Source organism: Anolis carolinensis, chromosome 1, assembly GCF_035594765.1.
Source record: "Anolis carolinensis isolate JA03-04 chromosome 1, rAnoCar3.1.pri, whole genome shotgun sequence".
NCBI lineage: Eukaryota > Metazoa > Chordata > Lepidosauria > Squamata > Dactyloidae > Anolis > Anolis carolinensis.
Genome location: NC_085841.1, coordinates 326,148,855 through 326,174,202, shown reverse-complemented (window position 1 = coordinate 326,174,202; position 25,348 = coordinate 326,148,855). Strand labels below are relative to the sequence as shown.

At 42.0% G+C, this 25,348-nt stretch overlaps 1 long non-coding RNA gene across 1 annotated transcript in view; it reads left to right on the top strand.

The window, feature by feature from the left end:
• Positions 1 to 1,393: 1,393 nt before the first annotated feature.
• LOC134295503 (uncharacterized) overlaps positions 1,394 to 25,348 on the top strand; it is a 31,278-nt gene continuing 7,323 nt past the window's right edge. Inside the window, exons 1-2 of the long non-coding RNA XR_010002098.1 lie at positions 1,394 to 1,708; positions 13,842 to 13,899. This is a non-coding gene — a long non-coding RNA (uncharacterized LOC134295503). The remainder of the gene's footprint in view (positions 1,709 to 13,841; positions 13,900 to 25,348) is intronic.

Below are 25,348 nucleotides of genomic sequence, written 5' to 3'. Positions count from 1 at the left end.
ATACTACAATTATTCCTCGGATTAATAGCTACAATCCGTATTCGTGCCCTGTTCATCCCAACAGTTCAATAGACATCTTGAGCAATGACTCCCCATCTTGAGCAATTGCCCCCAAGGAATTGGAATTGGGGAGGCTTTGGTTAGATGTTTTGATATTTTGCTTTTTGTCCAATATAACAGGTTGCATTTGTAATTTAATTTTAGTTATTAAATCATAATTTGTTTTTATATGTTGGGTTGTCAAATGTAGTTATTATGGGTGTATTGTTGTTGTTTTGGGGCATTGAATGTTTGCCTTTTATGTTTGGAATCCGCCCTGAGCCCCTCCGGGGAGATAGGGAGGAATATAAATAAAATTGTTTATTATTATTATTATTATTATTATTATTATTATTATTGTTTACTATTATTATGGCAGACAAATAAACACAGTAACAATCAACTCCCAGATTCAGCAAACTAGAGTAATCAAGTACAGTCAGCCTTCCAAAGGATCCCTGTGAATGTGGGAAAACCACAAATAAAAAATCATTTTTAACCTGAGAGACTATCTCTCCAGATGTCTCTATGTCTTCCAATGTGATACTGTGGTGAACCTCCAGTAGAAGTTGACCATGCCATGTTCTAGAGCATTTTCTCCTGACGTTTCGCCTGCATCTCTGGCAGGCATTCACAGAGGTTGTGAGATATATGCCTCACAACCTCTGAGAATGTCTGCCATAGATACAGGCGAAACATCAGGAGAAAATGCTTCTGGAATACAACCTGGAAAACTCACAGCAACCCTGTGATTCCGGCTATGAAAGCCTTTGACAACACATAAGAAAGTATTACTATTACTAGTAGTAGTAGTAGTATTAGATAAGTGTTTATCTGGGGGATCGAGATTTTCCAAGAGAGAACATATTCATTAAATCCATGAATAGTCAAATCTGCAGAAGTGAACTCCACAAATTTAAAGGGCTAACTTCAAGCCTTCTCTTCTGTGCAAAAGTTGCTTTTACTTAATCTTTCTTTTGTATTCTATTTCATTTCTATTTTTAAAAAATTGTCTTGCTGTAACTGTACAATCACAGAAAAAGAACAAAATTTTAAAACTGAAAGACATGCATACATTACGTAGGCTATACATGGACATGATTGCTGAGAAGTTTGGTAATGATGGTTTCAATACCAGTATGTTTCCATTTGCCTCAACAACATGTTTTGCTGCAAGACAACAAGCTGGTATGATCACATCCTATGTCACTTTGCTTTCCAAACATCTTTGTTTTTGGAAAAAGCAGTGGGAGGAGAGAGGACATGGAACAAAGGTCGTGTTGTTGAAGGACACATGACCCTGTTTTCTCCGCCTGTTTCCTCAGTTATTACACACAGTGAAACACACAGACACTAAAATGACCTGAAGGCAAACAACAGCAAGAACACAGTTTACATGATAGAGCAGAGATACAGATACAACTTTCTGAAATTACGACTAAAACCCTTGTGGAGAATTTCTGACGTCCAATTAGAAAGACATGCAAAGAAAGAACATATTTCCACAGAAGATACATGGTCTCTCTCAAACAAGCTTATTACATTAGAATATTTCACATGGTTTAAAAGTATAATTAATGATTTACCATTTAACTGAAAACTAGCATTCATTAACTTCAAGCTCACCTGAAAGCAGACAAGGCGATGTATTCCTCCCTTCATATCACTGGTAAGGCCTTACATTATTGTGTATTCCTCTATATGCATTCCATTTATTTATATTTTCATTACAGGACTTTTTTGTAGAGGGAGTTGTAAATATGACACCTGGTTAGGCTGAGAATTTGAAATTTGAAATTACACTCAAGACTTCATCCCACTGAACAGGTCAAGTGTTTGGGAGAGTAGATTTACCATTCATCTTAGGCATATTCTGCTTTGAAATTAAATGGATGATTTTCCTACCTTCATCACACATTTTCAATCTATCCGTTTTACTCAGTTGAGATGTGTCCCCACCCACTATATTTCCCCCATTTTATTTGTGGAAAAAAAACATGAAGAAAATTGCTGACAGTAAAAGATAGCTGCTATTATGGAAAGTTATGTATCCTGTTTCCCCGAAAAAAGACATACACATAAAATAAGCCATAGCAGGATTTCTAAGCATTTGTGTAAAATAATACCAAAAAATAAGACATAGTGATAGGCATGGCTATGCAGCATACAAGGTTGGCTCTCCCTGTCAGGTCCCGGTCGTTCTGTGCATGCTGCAAGCTGAGGCATAGAGCGAGACATAGAAAATGAAAGTAAAAGTCTCCTCTGCTTTAGGTACCGTGTGTCCTCAGGGGAAAGAAGTAAAGCTGTGGCTGCCACTTTACTCAGCACTGTGGGTCTCTCTCCCCTAGCACCAACGAGCAACAGTCTATGGGTCTATGGGTGATTAACTACAACATTCACACTGGCCTCCAACTGACAAAGAGTTCTTCTCTCACCCTGGACTTTCCACAGATATATATAAACTTTCCTTGCTTAGTTTCTCTATACCTCACAACATCTGAGGATGCCTGCCATAGATGTGGGCGAAACGTCAGGAGAGAATACTTCTAGAACATGGCCATACAGCCCGGAAAACATACAACAACCCAGTCTATGGGTCTCTCTCACCCCACATAAACACCAGGGGATATGGGAAAAGCTTCAGCAAGCAGTCTGCTACTGACCCCAGAGAGATCATCCCATAAATGCAGAATGTTTTACCATACTTAATAAAAAGTAAGACATCCCCTGAAAATAAGCCATAGTGTGTCTTCTTGAGGAAAAATATTTATATGACAGTGTCTTATTTTCGGGGAAACAGGGTACCATTACAGATATTTAAAATCCTTCAGTCCACAGCATTGATCCATGGCAGTTGAAGTGGTGTCAAACTGCTGTAATTCGATAGTGTAGATCAGGGGTCCTCAAACTTTTTAAGCCGAGGGCCGGTCCACAATCCTTCTGACTGTTGAGGGGCCGGATTATCATTTGAAAAAAAATACAAACAAATTCCGATGCACACTGCATATGTCTTATTTGTAGTGCAAAAACAACACCAACAACAAGAACAAGAACAATGAAAGAACAATACAATATTTAAAAATAAAAACAATTTTAACCAACATACATTTAGCAGGATTTCAATGGGAAGTGTGGTCCTGCTTCTGGCCAATGAGATAGTCAAGTTAATTAGGGTTGTTGTTGTTGTTGTTGTTGTTGTTGTTGTTGTGTGCCTTCAAGTCATTTCAGACTTTGGGTGAACCTAAGTCTAAAATTTATTTATTATTTATTTACTGCATTTATTTACTACATTTGTATCACACCCTTCTCACCCCAAAGGGGACTCAGAGTGGCTTACAAATTATATGTACATACAATATATTATATTATTAGCATAGCACAATATTAGCATTATATATTACTATATTGAACTATACCACTATACTGTAATATTATTTGTAATATTATATGTAATATAGAATATATAATCAATATTATTATATGGTATTATTATTAGTGTTATATTGTATTACATTATAATATTATTATTAATATTATATGTATATACAATATATTATATTATAAAACTGAGGGCGGGGGCCAGGTAAATGACCTCGGAGGGCCGTATCCGGCCCCCGGGCCTTAGTTTGGGGACCCCTGGTGTAGATGCACACATATGCTTACCTGCCCTGGTTCCCCAAACTAAATTAACAACCAAGAGCTATGCCTAGCAGCAGAAATCGGTTGTATTAGTGATCCTGTTTGTCAGTCAGACAATCATTTGTAAGAAAGGACTAGAACCCATATATATTAGAACCAGAATGACCAGCAGAACAGATCTCTTTCATGTAGTAGAGCTCCTGGTAGTTAAAGTGGATTTTTTTTCGTGTCAGGGGCAACTTGAGAAATTGCAATTCGCTTCTGGTATGAGAGAATTGGCCATCTGCAAGAACATTGCCCAAGGGAAGCCCAGATGTTTGATGTTTTTACTGTCCTTGTGGGAGGCTTCTCTTTTCAAGGGTTATCTGAAAAGATAACCCCTGAAAACACTTTAAAAATGCCAAGATATCTCTACCCTACATTTGAAGCCTACGTCGTATAAGGAACACAGTAGGTTGCTGTTTCTTAAGTGGGTAGCTCAGCAGAATTGAATGCATGTGATGAAATGGGCAATCTGGTATCAATACATTCTCTTTCATCTATGTTTTCAGATGCTTTTAAAATGTCCCAGTTTGTCTTTCTCTTTTTCCCACTTTCCTACTTCATTCTTAGCTTACTTCAGTTCTTGTAAACTGAGTTCAAACTACAAAAGTAGATTGCATTCAGTTAACTCAGTAGGAGGAGCCCCAGTTGTGCTGGATGAACCAAAATGTCAGTGATTAAAATCTGGGGAGCGGGGTGAGCTTCTGTCTGTCAGCTGTAGCTGCCCATGAGGGGATATGAGAGAAGCCTCCCACAGGATGGTAAAACACCAAACATCCGGGCATCCCCTGGGCAACGTCCTTGCAGACGGCCAATTCTCTCAAAACCAGAAGCGATTTGCAGTTTCTCAAGTTGCTCCTGACATACACACACACACACAAAAACTCAGTAGGAGAAGAGACAAGGAAAGGCGAGGAAGGGATGGTATCTTTCCTTTCCCAGTAGACTTGGGCAAAAGCCAATTCTCTGTAGTGTCTCCTAGCTTATCATGATTCCTCACTAATACCTTCTGCCATTTCGACCACACTCTAATATTGTCTGTTGCATGTGTCCTGGTGACTTCAGACTTAATCCAGCATCATGCCATTTTTCACACAAAGAGGGAAAGAATTTGGAAGCCCACCACATGTCCATTAGAGCACCCACCATGGTTCAAAAATGTTTGTGAATCTTAACTGTGCCAGTCCAATTATTGGCCAAATAGAACACAGTCTTCAATGATACAAAGACAAAGACAAAACCTGTCTCTGTTTTCAGCCTCACTTTTGGAGGTTAAAACCGCAATTAGGATGGCATCCGAGTCTTGCCTAAGGCACAGGATGTTTGCCATGTGCAAAAAGCCAAACAAGAGAAGAGAAGAATTAGGAAGTGGGAAGGAGTGAAGAAACATTCACATGCTCCATTAGAAAGGAATGAGCCTTCGGCACTTGTAAGTGAGAAAAATATCACCTGCAGAACCAATGTTATTGTCTGTTAATAACTTGCTGCCTCATGACATAAAGAAGAGGCATTAGCTCCTTCTCTCATACATTAGGAAATTATAGTTTAGAGTAAGGATATCAAATTCATTTCAACTGAGGACAGCATCAACCTTATGGTTGCCTTCGAAGAGCTATTGAATCCATGGATGGAGAATCTGTGTATACAGGGGGGCAACTATAATTTTTTCATATAGTGGCTGGTGCTCTTTAGTTTTTACCCAACTCACATCACTTTTGATTATGCGGACTGGGGACAATGGGAATTACAACCAACAGCACTTGTATCTCTGAAGCTGGGGACAGGTTAAAGGACATTTTAAAGCCAGACACCATATCCAAATGCCTTGTATCTAAATTCAGTCCCTATATCCTGTCTAAACAGAACAAACTGCAGCCTTCCAGATGTTCTGTATCACAACTCCCATCAGCTTTAGTCATGATGTCTAATGATGAGGAATACAGGAGTTGTAGTCCAGCATCCGGAGGGCCACATGAAATTACATGGTGAGGCGGATTTGGCCCTCAGGTCTTGAATGTGACACATGTGGTTTAGAGGGCACAGTTAATGTTAGCACTGAAGTAGTTGACTTGGGGCTTCTAGGTCCCAAACACTGGAAATGAGAGAGAATGTGTGGTGGAAGCTCCTTCCTTGGAAACTTTTAAACAGAGGCTGGGTGGCTATCTCTCGGGGGTACTTTGATTGTGCTTTTCCTGCATGGCAAGGAATTGGATCAGATGGCCCATGTAGTCTCTTCCAACTCCGTGATTCGATTATAGAATAGCCCATTTATGCCTTTGATATGAAAGAGCATTTGAAACGGGCCTTCCTCAGTATAGAGGATATCTATGTATAGATGTGTGTCTCTATAATGGTCTGAGTTGGGAGGGACTCTGGCCCCTTCCACACTGCCCCTATAGCCCAGGATCTGATCCCAGATTATCTGGCAGTGGCGACTCATATAATCCAGTCTAAATCAGATAATCTGGGATCAGATCCTGGATATAGGGCAGTGTGGAAGGGGCATCCTTGACTACTAGAGGAAGGAAGTTTGCCTCCTTTTCTTTATCACTAAAATTAAATCTAAAAGCAAGTTATAATAAAAACTAAACAATAAATCAGTCAAGAGACTCAAAAGAAGAGTTGATGGATGGATTAAAGGCGGAAATGTAGAATTCTTTAATTAAATGCTCTGACAAAAGATTTTCAGATTGTATCGCATTACTGCGCTAGGAAAACACTGTTTTTGTTTGACGCTAGTGTTTAAATCAGATACTGAATATTCTGCATTTAGAAAGACATAGGTTGAATATCCCTTATTCAAAATGTGTTTTAGATTTCAGATTTTGTATTTAGAAACATATATATTTCCATATATACTGTATACACGATGTGATATCTTGTAGTTGGGACCCAAATCTAAACAAGAAATTTGTTTATGTTTCATATACACATAGTTTGAAGATAAGTTTATGCAATATATTTAATAATTTTATGCACTGAATGATTAGAAAGCAAACATATCAGTATCTCAACCCCCCATGTGGATAATTTTGAAGAATTTTGGATTTTGGAATTCCAGTAAGGGATACTAAACCTGTACTAGATTTCCTGTTTTTCAAGATGAATTTATTTTAGTCACGAAGATATTGGAATAAGGCCATTACACTTCCTCAAAACTAGAGAGAATCTTCAGAATGCTTTATCATTCGTAACCACACGCACAATAGATCGCATTGCTGTGAATAGCATTATCATTATGTAAGAGAAATTGGGAGCCATGAGGTCAGATTTCTTTCCCAAGGCCACCATCTGCATATCCACAATGGCATCAGGATGATAGCTAAACAATTTTATCTTGGGCGTGTTCTGATCTCTATTGAAAGCTTGGGGAAACTTCTCAGCCGAAACTGTCCAAATACCTTGCCATCTGCTGAGTGAGCAAAAACTAAATAAATTATTATTTAAACCAAAGTTAAATAAGGGGCATTCCTATGGGCAGTCTGCTACCAAGCATTGACATTTCTCTCCCAAAATCATGCTTCATGAGCCTGATACGATAATTTTTTTAAGTTAGGTTTCCCCCAAGTGGTGCCTGGAGTAAGATTAACTGCTTTGGTCTACTCTAGAGTAGCAGGATTGGAGGGGAAAGACAAGTATCCTATAAGCTTTTTTCCTACTGGCTTGTGGGATAAATCTGAAAACGGATAATTTTGGTAAAACTGGCAAGACAAGTCAAAGTGTGAAGAGGAAGGAGAAACAGAAGGATGTCTTTTGTGACAAAATGCCATGGTATTATGACACTTACACCCACACACCGTGGAATAGCGTCCTTAACCTGTCTTGCAGAATAAATCCAAGTTATAATGTGAAGAACTTTATTGAAAAATAGAGTAAAGGTCCTACATGCTATTGTTGTCAGAACTAAGGATTGCTAGGAGCATTCACTCTCTATAGGTTTAGCATTCAAACATTTCATGCTTTACAATTTCATTGTCCCACAGAACCCACCCCATTATTCCTTTCTCTGTCTTTTTATAATTGGCCAATTAATCTAAGCATTACATCATCTATCCTAATGCCATGAGAACGACCTTGGATCCCAGCATGTTCAGACTCCCAGGCCCAACTCCCTTTTCCTCCAGATGTCTAGCAATGGTGATAACCAGTGCCAGTATCTCACTAACTATAATATGCAGCTGTCTACTCTAATACTCATCAGCTATAATGTTATAACCTTTATACAGCACAATTGAACAGTTATAGGTTCATCTAAAGCAGGGGTCCTTAAACGTTTTAAGCAGAGGGTTGGTTCATAGTCCCTCAGACTGTTGTGGGTGGATTGGTGGATTATAGTTTGAAGAAAAAAAGACATGAACGGATTCCTATGCACACTGCACATATCTTATTTGTAGTGCAAAAATCCCGCGCATGAAATAATGCAATATTTAAAATGAAGAACACTTTTAACCAGCATAAACGTACCAGTATTTCAATGGGAAGTGTGGTCCTGTTTTTGGCTGATGAAATAGTCAAGTTAATTAGGATCATTGTTGTGTGCCTTCAAGTCTTTTCAGACTCTGTCACATAGAATCATAGAATCACAGAATCCTAGAGTTGGAAGACACCTCGTGGGCCATCCAGTCCAACCCCCTGCCAAGAAGCAGGCTCGGGCTGTGGTACAGGCTGGAGAGCAAGCCAGCTGTAACCAGCTGCAATGAATCACTCTGACCAGGAGGTCATGAGTTCGAGGCCCGCTCGGAGCCTATGTTTGTCTTGTCTTTGTTCTATGTTTAAAAGGCATTGAATGTTTGCCTATATGTGTAATGTGATCCGCCCTGAGTCCCCTTCGGGGTGAGAAGGGCGGAATATAAATGCTGTAAATAAATAAATAAATAAAATTGCATTCAAAGCACCCCTGACAGATGACCATCCAGCCTCTGCTCTAAAGCCTCCAAAGGTGGAGCCCCCACCACACTCCAGGGCAGAGAGTTCCACTGCCAAACAGCTCTCACAGTTAGGAAGTTCTTCCTAATTTCAGGTGGAATCTCCTTTCCTATAACTTGATGCCATTGTTCTGCGTCCTAGTGTCCAAGGCAGCAAAAAACAAGCTTGCTCCCACCTCCCTATGACTTCCCCTCACATATTTATACGTGGTCCTCATCATGACTTCTCTCAGCCTTCTCTTCAGCAGGTTAAAGATGCCCAGCTCTTTAAGCCCCTCCTCATAGGGCTTGTTCTCCAGACCCCTGATCATTTCAGCCGCCTTCCTCTGGACACATCCAGCCTGTCAGCATCTCCCTTAATTGTGGTAGCCAGAATTGGACACAGTGTGATTCCGGGTGTGATCTAACCAAAGCAGAATAGAGGGTTAGCATGACTTCCCTGGATTTAGACACTATACTCCTATTTATAAACTGAAGCCAAAATCCCATTGATGGTTTAAGCTGCCAGATCATATTGTTGGCTCATGTTTAACTTGTTGTCCTTTTCACACGTACTGCTGTCGAGCCAGGCGTCCCCCATTCTGTATCTTTGCATTTCATTTATTCTGCCTAAGTGGAGTATCTTGCAGGTTTTCTTGTCAAGATTTACTGAAAGGAAATTTGCCTTTGTCTTCATCTGAGGCTGAGAGAGCGTGACTTGGCTAAAGTCATCCTTCCTTTCTTTCCCTCTTTCTCCCTCCCTTCCAGTCTTTCTCCCTCATTCTCTTCTTCCCCTCTTTCCTTTCTTCCCCATTCCTTTCTTCCTTTTCCCCCTCCTTCCTTCCTTCTTTCCCTCCCACTGTGGTGACAATACATGTTACACAAGCAATATCATTTTAAAACATATATTAAAAGGTTTGGTTATGGTATAGTTAGGGCTACAGGCAGGCCTGTAGCGAGGGGTTTTTTTTAGGGGTTCAAACCCCCCCCCCCTCTGAAATTTTTCAGGTTATAAAAAAACCCTGGTTTACTCATGAATTTTAACTGGTTAACCAAATCCCCATGCTAAGTCTATGAGATGCAAAACATTAAGAGTCCCTCCAGGCACTATCTCAAGCAGATATTGACAGGTTTGTAGCGCGGGTGGGGGGTGCTAGGGGTTCAACCCAGCCCCCCCCCCCCGAAATTTTCAACACCCCCCCCCCCCCGAATTTTTTTTCTGGCTACGGCCCTGGATACAGTTGCTACAGGATCCTTCCAGAACCTTCAACAGTTTTGACATTACAGAACTTTGAAGGATTAGAAAAGGTTTAAAAAATAAATGAAAAATCATATCTCTTGCTTGAAATCTTATTGAAGGTCATAAATGTTTGGGGATGCCGTGGCTCAACAAAAATAGGATCCTAACCCACCCCAGGGATTATGAAACATATCATTCATGCAGCCATGCCAACTGACCACTGGGCTTAGAGAAGGTGTGGATCCCCAGGTGTTTTGGCCTACAACTCCCAGAAATCATAGCCAGTTTAACAGCTGTTAGGATTTCTGGGATTTGAAGACCAAAAACATCTGGGAACCCACAGGTTGAGAACCACAGACTTAGAGCATGGTGAGGTTACTTGTGGACTACAGCTCCCAGAATCTACATTTCTAAGCTTTGGCTGGGTCACCTTGTTTGGGAAAGCTGCCCTGAGGACTATTTCTAGCATCTCTCTGTTTGCCGTGTGTGGGAGGTGGCACACCAAGTTGATTCCATGAGCTCACCTTCATGAGCCATATGAGAAAGCTTGCTTGATAGTCCCACAATTCATTTCATTCACCACACAGAATTACAGTTCTATTTCCTTTTTGTTCATAGAAATCCCCCGCTCCACCAGATGCTGCCTGACTCCCACCCATCTCGCTGTTTAGGTGGTATAAATATATTTGGGGACTTTGTCACAAAGTCAAATGAATATCTGGGACTAAGTTTGGCGGTGGGATGACACATGACTCACCCTTGCCTGTTCTATAAAAAGGAAATGCAGATTAATAATGCCTGAAACTGATTGCTTTGAAATGTGCAAGTGCCTTCCCCGCTTCCTTCCCATGACTTGGAGACAAAAAGGTTACTCTGTCAGAGTTCATGAGCTCAAATGAAACTGTATAATTTTAATACTTCTTCATGATTTTTTGAATGACCCTGTTGAGCAAAAGCTTTAATCAGTTTCTTAGCACTGGCCATTTTTGCTTCATGTGATTTGATGTGTGTGTGTGTGTCTGTATGTACTGTATGTATACACACACACATATGGTGGATCTTATTCACCTTATTTGCTTGGAAAATCTATCTGAAATGATTAGAAATTCTCACATAATAGAAGAACATGAAGAATGACCTTCTTGTAAGAGAAATATTATGTGCCAAGTAAGACACTTTGAAATTATTGATTATTCCCACTGCAACCCTGAGTATTACAATTGTTAACTTTCCACAGTAGTGGTGATTCATGCCAGCTCTAATTTTGAATATGACATCAGTAAACCTATTTTTAATCCAGATCAGACTATTCTTTGAAATATCATCTGTCAGCCTGTCTGCATTTTTCTATTTTAGAATGTGCATCTGTGATACCAAAACTGCTCAATGGAATACTGAGTTTGGATATACTGTACTACAGATATATTGGAATTGATTTTTGGAGATATATTCATCTAGGAGGATTCCCCCCGCTCCCCAACATATTTTTGAATGGGATGAGCAAATCCCTATATTGTGTAATAATTACAATATCTCATAACATATTATTGTAGAATTATTATTGGATGCTGGAATCCTGTGTCAGTTTATATTTAGTTAAGTAATTAACTAAGTAATTTATCCTAACTTAAGTAACTAAGTAGTATCAAGACTTGAGGATTCTGGATGAATGGATTTTAATCTTGGACATTCTTAAAATTTTTATATAATGTGTTTTTATTTTGTAATGGTATCTGTTTTATATGAACTGTTGTTTTGTAGATTGTTTTATATGAATTGTTGTTTTTACATTGTTTTTAGGCATTGAATTTTTGCCTATTTACTGTAAGCCGCTTTGAGTCTCCTAGGAGAGAAAGGCGGGGTAAAAGTAATGTAAATAAATAAATAAATAAATATCAAGAACCTAAAAGTTACAATGATATCTATTTTGTATATACAATAGCTATTTAGTCATTATTTTGATGATATTGTCATGATTGTAATTCATCTCCCTCAACCTACTTTACTGAGCTGGTCCATTCTTCAGATAATCAGGACATGGTTGAATTAAGTTTTTATTATGTTGCGAGATGGTATTGGATTAAGAATAATAGAATCACAGAATCATAGAGTTGGAAGAGACATTATGGGCCATCCAGTCCAACCCCCTGCCAAGAAGCAGGAAAATTGCATTCAAAGCACCCCTGACAGATGACCATCCAGCCTCTGTTAAAAGCCTCTAAAGAAGGAGCCTCCACCACACTCCAGGGCAGAGAGTTCCACTGCTGAACAGCTCTCACAGTCAGAAAGTTCTTCCTAATGTTCAGATGGAATATTCTTTCATGTAACTTGAAGCCATTGTTCTGCATCCTAGTGTCCAAGGCAGCAGAAAACAGTCTCCCTCCTCCCTATGATCCCCCCTCACATAGTTATACATGGTCCTCATCATGTCTCCTCTCAGCCTTCTCTTCTGCAGGTTAAAGATGCCCAGCTCTTTAAGCCGCTCCTCATAGGGCTTGTTCTCCAGACCCTTGATCCTTTTAGTCACTCCCCTCTGGATGCATTCCAGCTTCAAATTCTTCAAAGGAACCTATGAATATATGGAGGATGGGATGGAATAAAGTACCATGCTTTTATAGAATGTGAAGAATTCTCTTGCTAGATCAGCCAGTTGCCATATTAATTGCAAGATTTTGGGACTTGTATTCCAAAAAGTATTTTTTCCAAGCTTTAAGTGAACCAAGAGCCAGGACATTAACTAACTGGAACCTTCTTACTCTGAAAGAGTGCCAATTGTTAACTATAGCAGTTTGACATCTGCCATGGCTCAACTTCATAGAATTCTGGGATTTGTAGTTTGTGAGATATTTAGCCTTGTCTGTCAGAAAGCTCTGGTGCCACAACATTTCAAACTGTAATTCACAGTTTTCCCAATCCATGTGAAGTCTGAGAACTGTACTTGACTATTATTTGACCATTGTAAAACCAGTCCGTTGACCAGTTCTTGATATGTTCTCTTTAATGAAGGCAAAATGTTGGAATTTCACTATCCATTCAGCAAAGCTGGATGACATCCCCATAACACAACTAATTTTGCTGCCTGTGCATAATGTACATGCTTTTTGTTTAGCACACTCCTGATTCAAGGGAGGGACTAAGAGCTTCACTCATCACCTGGCAACTAATTCCTTTGTGTAATTCAAACAGCATCTGCCAAAGCCAAGAGAGCATAATTTGCATAGTATATAAAAGTATGTATGTGAGCGATCTGGCAGAAGGAATAGAAACCTAGTTAGTTATTCAATTTGGTCAACCACTCTAGAGCCTGTAGGGAACCCACTTGTTTTATACTTGACTTTAGCTTATTTCTGGTCTATAGAACAATTCACTATCCTAAAAAAACATTGTTAGTCATAAAAGAGATAAAACAAAGAAGAAACTATGTAGATAAAGAAATGTAACCTGGAAAATTCTAATTGCAATGCTCTCCCTACTGATGTTCTCATTAATGAGATCCTGGTGTTAGTTACTTGGGGGCACCTGCCATCCACAATCATATTGAGATCACCAGGGTCCTTAAAGCTGAACTGCAGAGCTGACAAAAGGTTTTGGAGAGTTGCAGTGGGGTTTCTCTGTGGCTAGATACATTGGAGTAGCCAGGAACTTCAGATCCAGTCAGGTGCTGTTGGGGGCACTGGTTTTAGGGTATAGTTTCAGGGCTTTTGGTGTGCACAGTGCTGCTGTGCCTCTTGAGGAGGTGTGGTAATAACTAAAGACCACTTTTCTGGAGCTGTTCCTGATTCTGGTAGTATGATATTGCAGCAGGAGGAGTTTGCCAACAAGAAGGTTAAGATTTGGTGCCACAACTGAGATTATTAATGGAAAGATTCATTGGTCCAGTACATAGGTTGATTCAGGAATGCCTGCATGCTAAATTCTCACTATGCCATGTTCCAGGTTTGGAAAACAATTTTGTGGATGCTTTGTCTTGTTTTCAGGAGGGGAAGTGCCATGCGATGGTACCAGACACTCATGTTTGCCTGGATTCCTTCCTGGGTAAGTTTGGCTACTGTTAGGTTGAACAGGAAGTTAGTCCCAGGCAAACTCTCTAGCAGAAAGATTGCAGAATGCTTAAACAGGAATTCAGAACTGGCATCATCAAAGCTTCTATTGTCAAAGAGAATAAGATACTGAAGATGGGAACTTTGCCAGAGAATGCCTGGGGTTTAATCGTCAAGGGAAAACAGGGCTACAGGAAACTCACAATAGCCATGTACCGTAATTAACACCACGCTGTATTTGAAAATGTTGGATGTTCCAATGAAAGATTTTGAAGGGATGTCTGGACACGTGCTTTTCAAATGGTGTATTGAACGCAATGCTCCTTAGAAAATCATAGTGCCATTTGCACTCCAGGAAATTGTGCGATGCATGCTAAAGTTACATTTTAAAGGTTTCATTTTGCAATCACAGTGAATGCTCAACAAAGTATTTTTGTACTGAGAGAAGAAAAGTGGATTTATACCTGCTGAAATCCAGGTCTTCCTTAAAATATCTAGTCACCACCAAGACAAAGACCTTGTGCCGTCCGCCAGACAATAAAAAAACTATAAAGCTGAAACGTGCCGTCCTTTATCCGGGCGAACTGCAAATCCCTATAAGCTGTCCTAAAAATATTGAAAGACTGAGTCTGGAAAACTTCAAAAAAAAGGATGTTTATTCATACAAGGTTGTAAACCTGGCACAGATCTTAAAGTTACAGAAAATGAAACAAATTTCTATAGGTTTTAGTTGCGGAATTATCCCTGGTTCCAGAAGGCAAAGGTGATTATAAAACCACTATACCCTAATCACGCTGTCTATATTAGAAGGAGAAACTCTTTCCTTCCCTATCTTTACAGCAAAGATTAGTTCTAGAAGCGACGGAATAACCCTGCTCCTCTAACTAGATTTCCTATTCCAGATCAGTATAATTCAATACTTATCTAATTTGGATAGGCTTAGATTGGCCTGGTTTTGAGGATGATTTGTCCCAGTTAGCTTTGCACAGCTGCAGCACGTTGGAAGACTATAGCCAAAATGAGGCTCCAAAATGGAGACTAGACCCTGGTAAAAAAGGGCGGTCCTAAGATGTTGTACTCTTTGACCAATCATTGCAAAGAAAACTGCAGCCAGCTCTTGCAGACTCCAAGCCACTTTTCCTGGGCTTTTGCAGCCAGAGGCTGAAACAAAATGCAAAGGAGGGAAAACAAACAAACGACCAATAGGTAAGGCAAACCATCGTCCTGGGGGACGGAACACTCCCCGCTTAAATTCCCAGGATGTGGGAATTTACCACCCCAAAATACAAACACATTTGCACATATGACAATACAAACACTAGAACTTTAAACATCTCCAATAAGCAACACGAGGTCACTAATTGGTCTGTCCAAAATGGACACTTTGTCTCTGTTGCAAGTCTTTAATTGAACTTTCCTGACCTTACCGTCCGGGCAAGGAAAGGTCTTTAATACAATGCCCATGGGCCACGCATGGCGGGGCAAGTCTTTGTCCTTTAACAACACAACGTTGTTAACCTCAATGTTGTCCTGTGGGCTTTGCCAGATTCTTCTAGCTTGAAGCTGGCTTAAGTACTCAGCTTTCCACCTTTTCCAAAAGTGGTTGGCCAAGGACTGCACCTGTTTCCACAGGGCACGGTGAGTTCCGTCCGGAACTGGCAACATGATGTCCTTCCATCCTGGCACCTTTTGTGTCAAAATAAGTGCAGGAGTCAGTGGTTGTAAGTTCTCAGGGTCACTGGTAAGGGGAACCAGCGGCCGGTTGTTGATAATTGCGGTAACTTCCGCCATAAGTGTCACCAAAACATCATGCGTCAATGACCTATGACTCAAAAACATGGCATTAAGGATTTTGCGACTAATACCAATCATCCTCTCCCAAACACCACCCATATGGGAGGCGTGGGGAACATTGAAAGTCCACATAATTTGTTCAGTATTCGTAAAGTTCTGAACCTTTGGGTCTCTCCCAAACCTAGACACACAATTGAGTTCTTTGGTCGCACCTACAAAATTGGTGCCACAGTCCGACCGAATTGACTTAATTGGCCCTCTGAGGGCTATGAACCTTTTCAATGCGTTTAAAAATGATGAAGTGTCCATTCCTTCTATGACTTCTATATGGACAGCTCGTATTACTAAACAAGTAAACAAAACTGCCCACCTCTTGTTATTTACAACACCACCCCTGGTTTTTCTGGTAACAATTTCCCAAGGACCAAACACATCGATTCCCACATGGGAAAAGGGTGGGTCTGTCAAAGTCCTATCCTGAGGTAGTTCTGCCATTAACTGACTTTGACAGTTTCGCCTAAGGCGCCTGCATTTAACACATTTGAAAATACAACTGTTGACCAACCTTTTGGCATTAACTACCCACAGACCTTCATTTCTAAGGGCTGCCTCAGTTAGAGTTCTACCCTGATGATGGATCCTTTCATGGTGATGCCGAACGAGCAGCAATGCAGTGTAGGGGGTATGATGATGGGGTTTTTTATGCACACCTTGAGTTTAGCTTTGGCTAACCTTCCTCCAACTCTCAAAATACCCTCCTTGTCTAGAAATGGGTTTAACTCATTTAGAAGACTTTGATTAGGGATGTTGAGCCCTTGCTCTAGCCTAGCTATTTCCTGCTTGAAAACAGATCTCTGCACTGACTTGAATATGACGCTCTTAGCCTTTATCATATCCTGGACCTGTAAAGGCTCACTATCTTTGCAAGCTAAACGATGTATAAGCCTAGCAACTGCTCTAAGAAGACTGTGCCACTCCGAAAAACGTTCAAAACGGTGTGGTTCCAGGCAAGATCTTTGGCCCATCTTGATTTCTGTGGTCATCTTGCAAACTTTTACCTTGGGGTCTTTCTGCATCTTCTTCTTCAGTGACCAGAGTCTATTTTCTGCCACATACCTGTTGTTTGGCAAAGTGGGTTTTTCTGCTTTAAAAGGCAGAGGGGCTATCCAATTTCCCTCTGGACTCCGGGAAACTTGAGAGTTCATGATCTCTAAAAACCTCTGTTCATCTTTGGAAAGCGCTGTAGTTTCATCCCTTTCGGAGACTTCAAAGATGGAAGAATACTCTGGTGTTATCCCCTGACAATAGACCGAGATATGACTCAAACAGCTATGCATTAGTGTGGGGCGACTGCCTTGAAGCACGTGCGCTTGACGAGTGCCCACCGACGATGGAGGGTGCATCCTATTTATGCACACTGGGCCTGTAACTGTCCAGCCTAGTGGTAGCAGCTGAGCAATGGGCGCCCCTGGAGGTCCCTTAACTTGATCGTTCACATAGAACAAGTTCGGACAGTCCGCACCAAGCAGAAGGGCAATGTCCACATCTGGACGGAAAGCAGGTAAGGCGTTCTTCAGCCTTCGCAAGTGAGGATGGGCTTCCACGACTTCTCTAGTGACAATCTGCCTTTTGTTCCGGGGAATAGAGGAACACTCAATGAGGTCTGGTAACTCGAACAGTCTCTTCTGGTCACAAGAGGAGACAACAAAGCCGGATGCTATGCGACCCTGCAACTTCTTCTTCCCTACACAGGTGGACATGGTGTAGTCGACCGTCTGGGTTTTTATGTCAAACAGTTGGAAAAACTCTGGAGTCGCCAGGGAGGCGTCGCTTTGTGAATCCAAAGCCACGTAAAGTCTCTTTTTAAGCCAAGGTCTTCTGGCTGGATATACATCTGCTAGGCAGATGGGATGGCAGACTCTAAGCTGGTGCGCGTCGGAGCATAGTTTAGTGCAGGCGACCGATGGAGCATCCTCCTGCATCCGTGACGCGGCCTGCGTGTTGGTGGCTTCAGTAGATGACCCTTTTTTGGAAAACGTGTCCCCTTTGGCGTGGGAGACAGCGTCAGAGTTGTGCATCGCAGTGCAATGCTTAAGGCTGTTACACCTTGCGCATTTGACGTCATCTTTGCAGTTGGACGCAAAGTGAAGAGTTGCTCCACAGCACCTAAAACATATGCCCAGCTTCTGAACAATCTGTTGTCTGTCTTTATAAGGCTTCTTGCCAAATTCCCGGCAGTTGGCCAAACTGTGAGGCTTTTGGTGAATGGGGCAGAGCACCTCCTTCACCTCTGACTTGGATTCGTTGGCCCTGTGCTGAGTTTCAACAGCCTTAACACTAACCGGTCTTTTGGCCTCTCTGGATGGTTTTTTCTCCACTTTAGGTGCCTTCTCTGGCTGGGTCCCTTGGTATAAGGTGGGGAGGCCCGTCTGTGGATCATTCCTTTCTCTGGCCGCCCTGGTGATGAACTGGACCAAATGAGAAAATGGAGGGTATGCCTGGGAGTGGGCCTCCTTGTAGTTGAAGACCTCCTGTCCCCAGCGTTCTTGCAAAGTGAAGGGCAGCTTGGTCAAGATCTGCCTCTGGGACAGGTGCTGATCGAGGCACCTCAAACCGGGCAGTTCTGGATTCTCCTTGGCCGACTCTAATTCCGTAAGGAGATCGCTGAGGTCCCACAAGAGTTTGAAGTCTTTGAGTTTTAAAGCTGGGAACCTTTGGAGCTTGTCCATAAGAGATGCTTCAATCTCTGTGCTGGCCCCATACCTCTGCTGCAACCTGGCCCAGGCCTTTTCCAGGGCTTTGTCGGGATCGGCTACGTGGGCTGCGTAGATCTTCTTAACTTGTGAGGATGAGGCTGGGCCCAACCATGCAGCCAGAAGAGTCAGTTCTTCCTCAGGCAATAACTTTAAGTCTCTGATTGCTCTCTGGAAGGTGGCCTTCCAGAGAAGAAATTCCTCAGGCTTGTCCGAAAACTTTTCGACACCCTTGTCCTTAAGATCTCTTCTGGGGCTTCTGATGATGGAGACAAGCTGGGACTCTGGCGTCAAAGGGAACAATTGAGGAGTTTGCTGTTGTGGAGTGGACTCCCACCATGCACCTTGCGTCAACCTTTGGCCTCTTGGAGGGATGACATCGACCACTGACGAATCGATGGCTCCCTGTGCAGCTGTCTGTAAGGGCCAACTAGCACTCGGCCTTGAGGCCCTGATTGACTGACCTAGGGTTTTAGCAGGAGGCACAGGTAGCTCGAGCAAGGGTGAGCTCCCCGCTATGACGCTCTGCTCTGCAGGAAACTCAAAAGTGACTTTGGGGCCCTGCTCTGGGTAAGGAGAGAAGTCTTCCTGTTCCTCATCCGAAAACTGGCTGTTCATGCTGCCAAGGTGCGCAAACACTTTGGCAGAAGGATCCTGTATTGGTAACTGGCTTACATTTTCTTCTGTGAGTGGCTCAATTAGGGCTTTGGCCAAAGTCTCAGCCCTTACCCTTTTGGCTGCGGCATCCATCTTTATTCTAAGCATCTCTATACGAGCCTGTTCTATTTGCATTTCGCTTTGTCTATGGGCCTGTTCTATTTGCAGTCGTTGCTCTTCTTCTTTAAAGGGAAGGGTGAGATCAGCTGCCTTAGCATCAGCCTCCGCCCCCGCCACTTTACTCTGCAGCTCCAGACGTGCAGCCTCCTTAATGTGCAAGGCAGCTAGGGAAGAGATGGCACTCCCAGCAGCAGAAGACTTGCTAGAGTGGCTGTGTTTAGACGATGCACGCTCCCTTAGTTTAGATACCTGGCTAGAGCGGTTGGACTTAAGACTAAGTGCCACAGCAGGTGATTTTAAAAGATTGGTCTCATGGCTGCATAAGGAAGCTAGGATTGCCCTCACCCTATTTTCTTTCTCATTAGTGTCAGCTAAAACACTCACTATTTCTAACTCTGAATCCTTGGCGTTAATGCGCTCGAGGACCTGGACTATCTTAGACACCAAACCCCTCCAAAGACCGAAGGTCTCTTCAAGGTCTGTCTGTAATATGGATGGCACCCTTGTAATACCCAAGCTCTCTATTCAGCCCATTAATGTTACAATGCGCTCCCATGCCGAACCTAACCTCACATGGAGGAGCTCCTTTTCATCTATTAGATGGGCTAGCATCTTGGCTGAAGGGTGCTTTATCCTTTGGGGCCTTTCATTCCTAATTTCAGCCTCAGAAGGAGATATACCATTTGTATCATCTTGAAATTGCATAGACATTATATATTCTTAATAGCAAGTAAATTTACAACAAAGGCAAATGCAATATACCTGCAAGTAAATTTACAATAAAAGCAAATGCAATATATAATACAATGCACAGCACTTAACCATAGCAATATATATCACTAAGTAACTATACTTTACAAAGATTGTGACCTTTGGCGCCAGACTTTGGTGGGCAAGCTGCAAAATGCCAACTGACAGCAACTTGCCACTTGATACCTCCCTTGCCCGAGTGACGTAAACTGCCAAAATGGCGACTTCGCCAAATTTTCAAGCACCTTGTGCTCTGCGGCTCGAGGCCTGCCGCCGAAGGAGCACCGAGGCTGGCTTTGGAAAGGAGGAGAGAAGAGACGCCTCCTCCCCGCTGTGAAGGGAGGTCACCACCGCAGGACGATGGGACAGGTCACCACCGCAGGTCGATGAAACGGGTCACCACCGCAGGACGATGAGGCAGGTCACCACCGCAGGATGATGAGGCAGGTCACCACTGCTGGACGATGAGGCAGGTCACCACCGCCAGGCGACTGTCCCGGCCGAGATCCTAGCCACTGTGAAGACTCAGCCAGAACTTTCTTTCGGAGTTGCCAGGCTTATCTGGGTCCCGGCCTGGTGCTTCTGGACTCACCACCTCCGTGTGAGCCCAAGAACTACTGCTGGAGCTCCGCGGCTCGATGCCTGCCGCCGAAGGAGCTCAGGGTAGATTGCTGGGTTTTGCACAGCTGTGCAATTGCAGAAGCAGCCGCGGGGCTACTCGCACACACGCGAGCTGAAGAGCAGGATACTGCAGAGGCTGAAGGAATGGAGCCCCACTCTCTCACTTGCCTATCGGCCTGGCAGCAAGCTTCACTGCAACAGACCAACAAAAGCAAAGTCTCTATGGCCGTGCAGGCTAGCTCAAGCGGAAAAACCGCTGATCGTCCTCAAAACTGTGCCGTCCGCCAGACAATAAAAAAACTATAAAGCTGAAACGTGCCGTCCTTTATCCGGGCGAACTGCAAATCCCTATAAGCTGTCCTAAAAATATTGAAAGACTGAGTCTGGAAAACTTCAAAAAAAAGGATGTTTATTCATACAAGGTTGTAAACCTGGCACAGATCTTAAAGTTACAGAAAATGAAACAAATTTCTATAGGTTTTAGTTGCGGAATTATCCCTGGTTCCAGAAGGCAAAGGTGATTATAAAACCACTATACCCTAATCACGCTGTCTATATTAGAAGGAGAAACTCTTTCCTTCCCTATCTTTACAGCAAAGATTAGTTCTAGAAGCGACGGAATAACCCTGCTCCTCTAACTAGATTTCCTATTCCAGATCAGTATAATTCAATACTTATCTAATTTGGATAGGCTTAGATTGGCCTGGTTTTGAGGATGATTTGTCCCAGTTAGCTTTGCACAGCTGCAGCACGTTGGAAGACTATAGCCAAAATGAGGCTCCAAAATGGAGACTAGACCCTGGTAAAAAAGGGCGGTCCTAAGATGTTGTACTCTTTGACCAATCATTGCAAAGAAAACTGCAGCCAGCTCTTGCAGACTCCAAGCCACTTTTCCTGGGCTTTTGCAGCCAGAGGCTGAAACAAAATGCAAAGGAGGGAAAACAAACAAACGACCAATAGGTAAGGCAAACCATCGTCCTGGGGGACGGAACAGACCTGGATTAAGATATGTCAGCTCTTCATCTTTATTCTGACTTTTTTGTTGTGTGCTTTTAGGCTGTTTCTGAAGTATGGAGAATCTTTTGTAAAGTTTTTTTTTATTTTGGAAATATTTATTCCGAGGGGATCTACCCCATTACTTTCCCCTTGGGCTGAGAGAACGTGATTTGTCCAAAATCATCCAGTGAGTATCCATGGCTTAACAAGGATTTGAACCCTGGTCTGCTAGAATTCTTGTGTAACCCTCAAACCATTATGCCATGCTGGATCTCCTATTAAATCACCATCAATATGATCTCAGTGTAAATGCTTAACTAGTGACCATAAGAAATTCCTTCCCAGGAAAAATATTAAAGAGAAACCATTCATGGACCTCATGATACTGAGTAACCGCCTCAATAGACATGATAATATTGTTCGCTCTTGGTGTTGTGTCATTACTAATGAGAAAGATGTTTGTCAGTTTCAAGAATCCAGCTACTAATTGCCTCAGGAAATACATGCTGATAGGACACCTGCAACTATGCTTCAGCAAACAATAAGATTGCACTGTAAGCAAGAAAGACAATGTGATATGCATCAACCTCATCTGGAGGCTACTGATGTTTCCACCACTGGAAAAAGTTACATTTTAGATTAAAAATTCTGGGAGATAGATGTAGTCCCAAATGCAACTTTTCTGAGCTTTGGCAGAAGCACAGCACTATTGTAGACTACAATATTTTGTAAGAAAATACATAAAACAATACAATTGTTCTAGAGCTCTGAGCTTTTGTTCTTCCTCAAGTTATTTGTCCATCTCATTAAGTGTTGTCCATACTAGATGTCAGTAAATTACAGCCACTTCGGGTCTGGGTTCCTAAGATAATAAGCAGGGTATAAATCATTATACAGCCCAACAAAAAATTCTTGATATCTTGGTTTTTAGGGTCGTTAGTGGGGTTATATGGGGCGTTGATTCAGAGAATTGCATTGAATAAACCGCATCTGCTCTAGTTTCTTAGATATGGTTATTGTAAATTTTTATAGGTAAGCAGATGAATACTGGCATACCTTCTATATCTCAAAAACTAGAGCTGATAGGGGAAAACTGTGCAGTTTTTGGAATCAGCAGGTCAGCTTTACGCAGGAACAGGGCTAGCATTTCAGGCACCAAAATGTGTGATGGCCAGTTATTGTTATTATATAACCAGTGCTAATACATTTTTTTCAGCATCAACTAGGTTAAGAGGAACTAACTGAAAACTCAACAATTGAAAAGAGCCACAATGTTAAATGTAGCAACTTTAGCATGCCTACACTCATTAGTTGCTAGTTGCATGTCTCTCTAAGGGCATTTTCACATTACAAAATTGTCGCAAGATGATTCCATTTTAATTCATGTGAATATGAAATGCTGGAATTTGCCAGTTAAAAAGAGGTATTCAGAATTCTCATCCATACAGCTTTGCAAGCTCTGGGATTTTGGAGGATATTGTCATAGCAATTAAATCATAGTGCTGTAATCATGTAGTGTGAAAGCTGCCTAAGACCTCAAGCATAGCATGCATTTGTGTCATTTCCTGTTGTTGGTCTTGGCCACACTCCCTCCTTCATGCATTAGTTAAGCAGTGATTACTCTGAGGCTGGATCTACACTGCCATATAAATCAGGATCTAATCCCAGATTAAATCATCATCATCATCTTTATTTATATCTTTCCCTATCTCCCCAGTGGGAACTTAGGGTGGTTGTTTATTTGAACAAGACTATATGGCAATGTAGATCCAGCCTGAATCTGTGCTTGTAGTATTAGATCTCTCTCTCTTTCTCCACCATGTTTAGAGCGTGTGTGTTACATACCCTCTCATAATATAATGATGCTATTATGGTTATATCCAACAATTAGCTGTAAGCAAAGCTTATTCATGTGTCTTCACAAAGAAGAGTGAGGCTTCTTTATTGTTCTGTTATTTCCTGTGGAAGGGTGTAGGACTGGTTATTGCTCACATTTTGCTTGTTAATCTTAATTGCTCTGCTTTTGAGATCATAGAATCACAGAGTTGGAAGAGACCACATGGGCCATATATTCCAACCCCTGCCATACAGGAAAAGCACAATCAAAGCACCTTTGGCAGATGGCCATTCAGCCTCTGTTTAAAAGCTTCAAAGGAAGACACTTCCCCCACACTCTGAGGCAGAGAGTTCCACTTCTGATTCTGAACACTTCTTATGGTCAGGAAATTCTTCCTAATATTCAGGTGGAATCTCCTCTCATGTAATTTGAACCCATTGCTCCAAGTTCTCGTCTCCAGAACAGCAAAAAACAAGCCTGCTCCCTCTTCCTTATGACACCCTTTCACATATTTACACATGGTGATAATCTCTCAACCTTCTCTTCTGCAAGCTAAACATATCCAGCTCTTTAAGCTGCTCCTCATAGGGCATGGTCTCCAGACATTTGATCATTTTAGTTGCTGTCCTCTGGATGCCTTCCAGCTTGTCAATATCTCTTTTAAACTGTGGTGCCCAGAATTGGACACAGCATTCCTGAGGTGAAGTCTCAACAAAGCAGAATCGAGGGGCACCATGACTTCCTTCGATCTAGACAGTATAGCCCTTTTGATGCAACCCAAAATCCCATTGACATTTTTAGATGCTGCATCACACTGTAGGCTCATCTTCAGCTTGCTGTCCACTAATAACGACCGTGTCATCCGGCCGCCAAAAGTGTCCCTGGTTGCTCTACTTTGCCGTGGGGTGTAGGAAAGCTGCAACCCCCTGCCTCGCATTGCCAGGCTCCTCTGGCAGCTGATCCCATGGGGGGAAGCGTGGGGTGCATGTGGAGTGTGCGGCTTCCCCCCATGAAAGTCAATGGGAACATGGGAAGCCTCCTGTGTTGCTGCGGCCACACACCAGTTCTGCCCTCCTTCACGCACGGAGATAGCATGACGTCGTCTGATGTGAGCCAACCAGCTCCACGGGTGACTGGGACTAGATCGACATTTGTCACTGACTTTAGTCTCATATGATGAGGTAGTAAAAATCCAAGATCTCTTTCACATGGGCTGTTATCAAGCCAGGCATCACCCATCCTGTGTCTGTGGATTTCATCATTTCTGCCTAAGTGTAATATCCTGCATTTCTCCTTGTATTCTACTGCCTCTTACATTCTCCACCATGCAGGCTCCGCAGGACTAAACTACCTGATAACTGTCCCAAGTTTCAAACAGGAGTCTTCCTTAACTTTGCTTGGAGATGTTGGAAGTTGAGTGTGGGAGCTCTTGCGTGAAAAGCATGTGTTCTGCCACTGAATTATAGTCATCTCTCTTTATAGTGAAAATACCTCTCACTATGAATGATAGCTAAAGTGACCAGATGCAAAAGAACATAGGGTGCTATTCATTGGTAGTTGTGTGAAATTAGGGATTTATGGCCAATACAGCGTCGGAAGGACATGTTGCACATAGAAATACTGAAGGTCTAGGAAAACATTATTTTATGGTTATCTCAATGACAAGATAGCACTTGATTTGAAGTGCGTTTTCTCCCAAGTCCTTAAGCATCCACTGTTATTGTCAATGAAAGAGTTGGACTAGCTTGAAAAGAGTTTTTTGTATTTGATGAGCCTCAGCCTGCAAGATTTGCATCAGTAAAATAAGTTCATTAATCAAATAAAACAGCTTCTGATTTAAATCTCTTCAAATGGTTTCAGATAATGTGTTTCTTCCTTCTAGTATCAACTTCAGGGCAGAAAAATTCAATAGACTC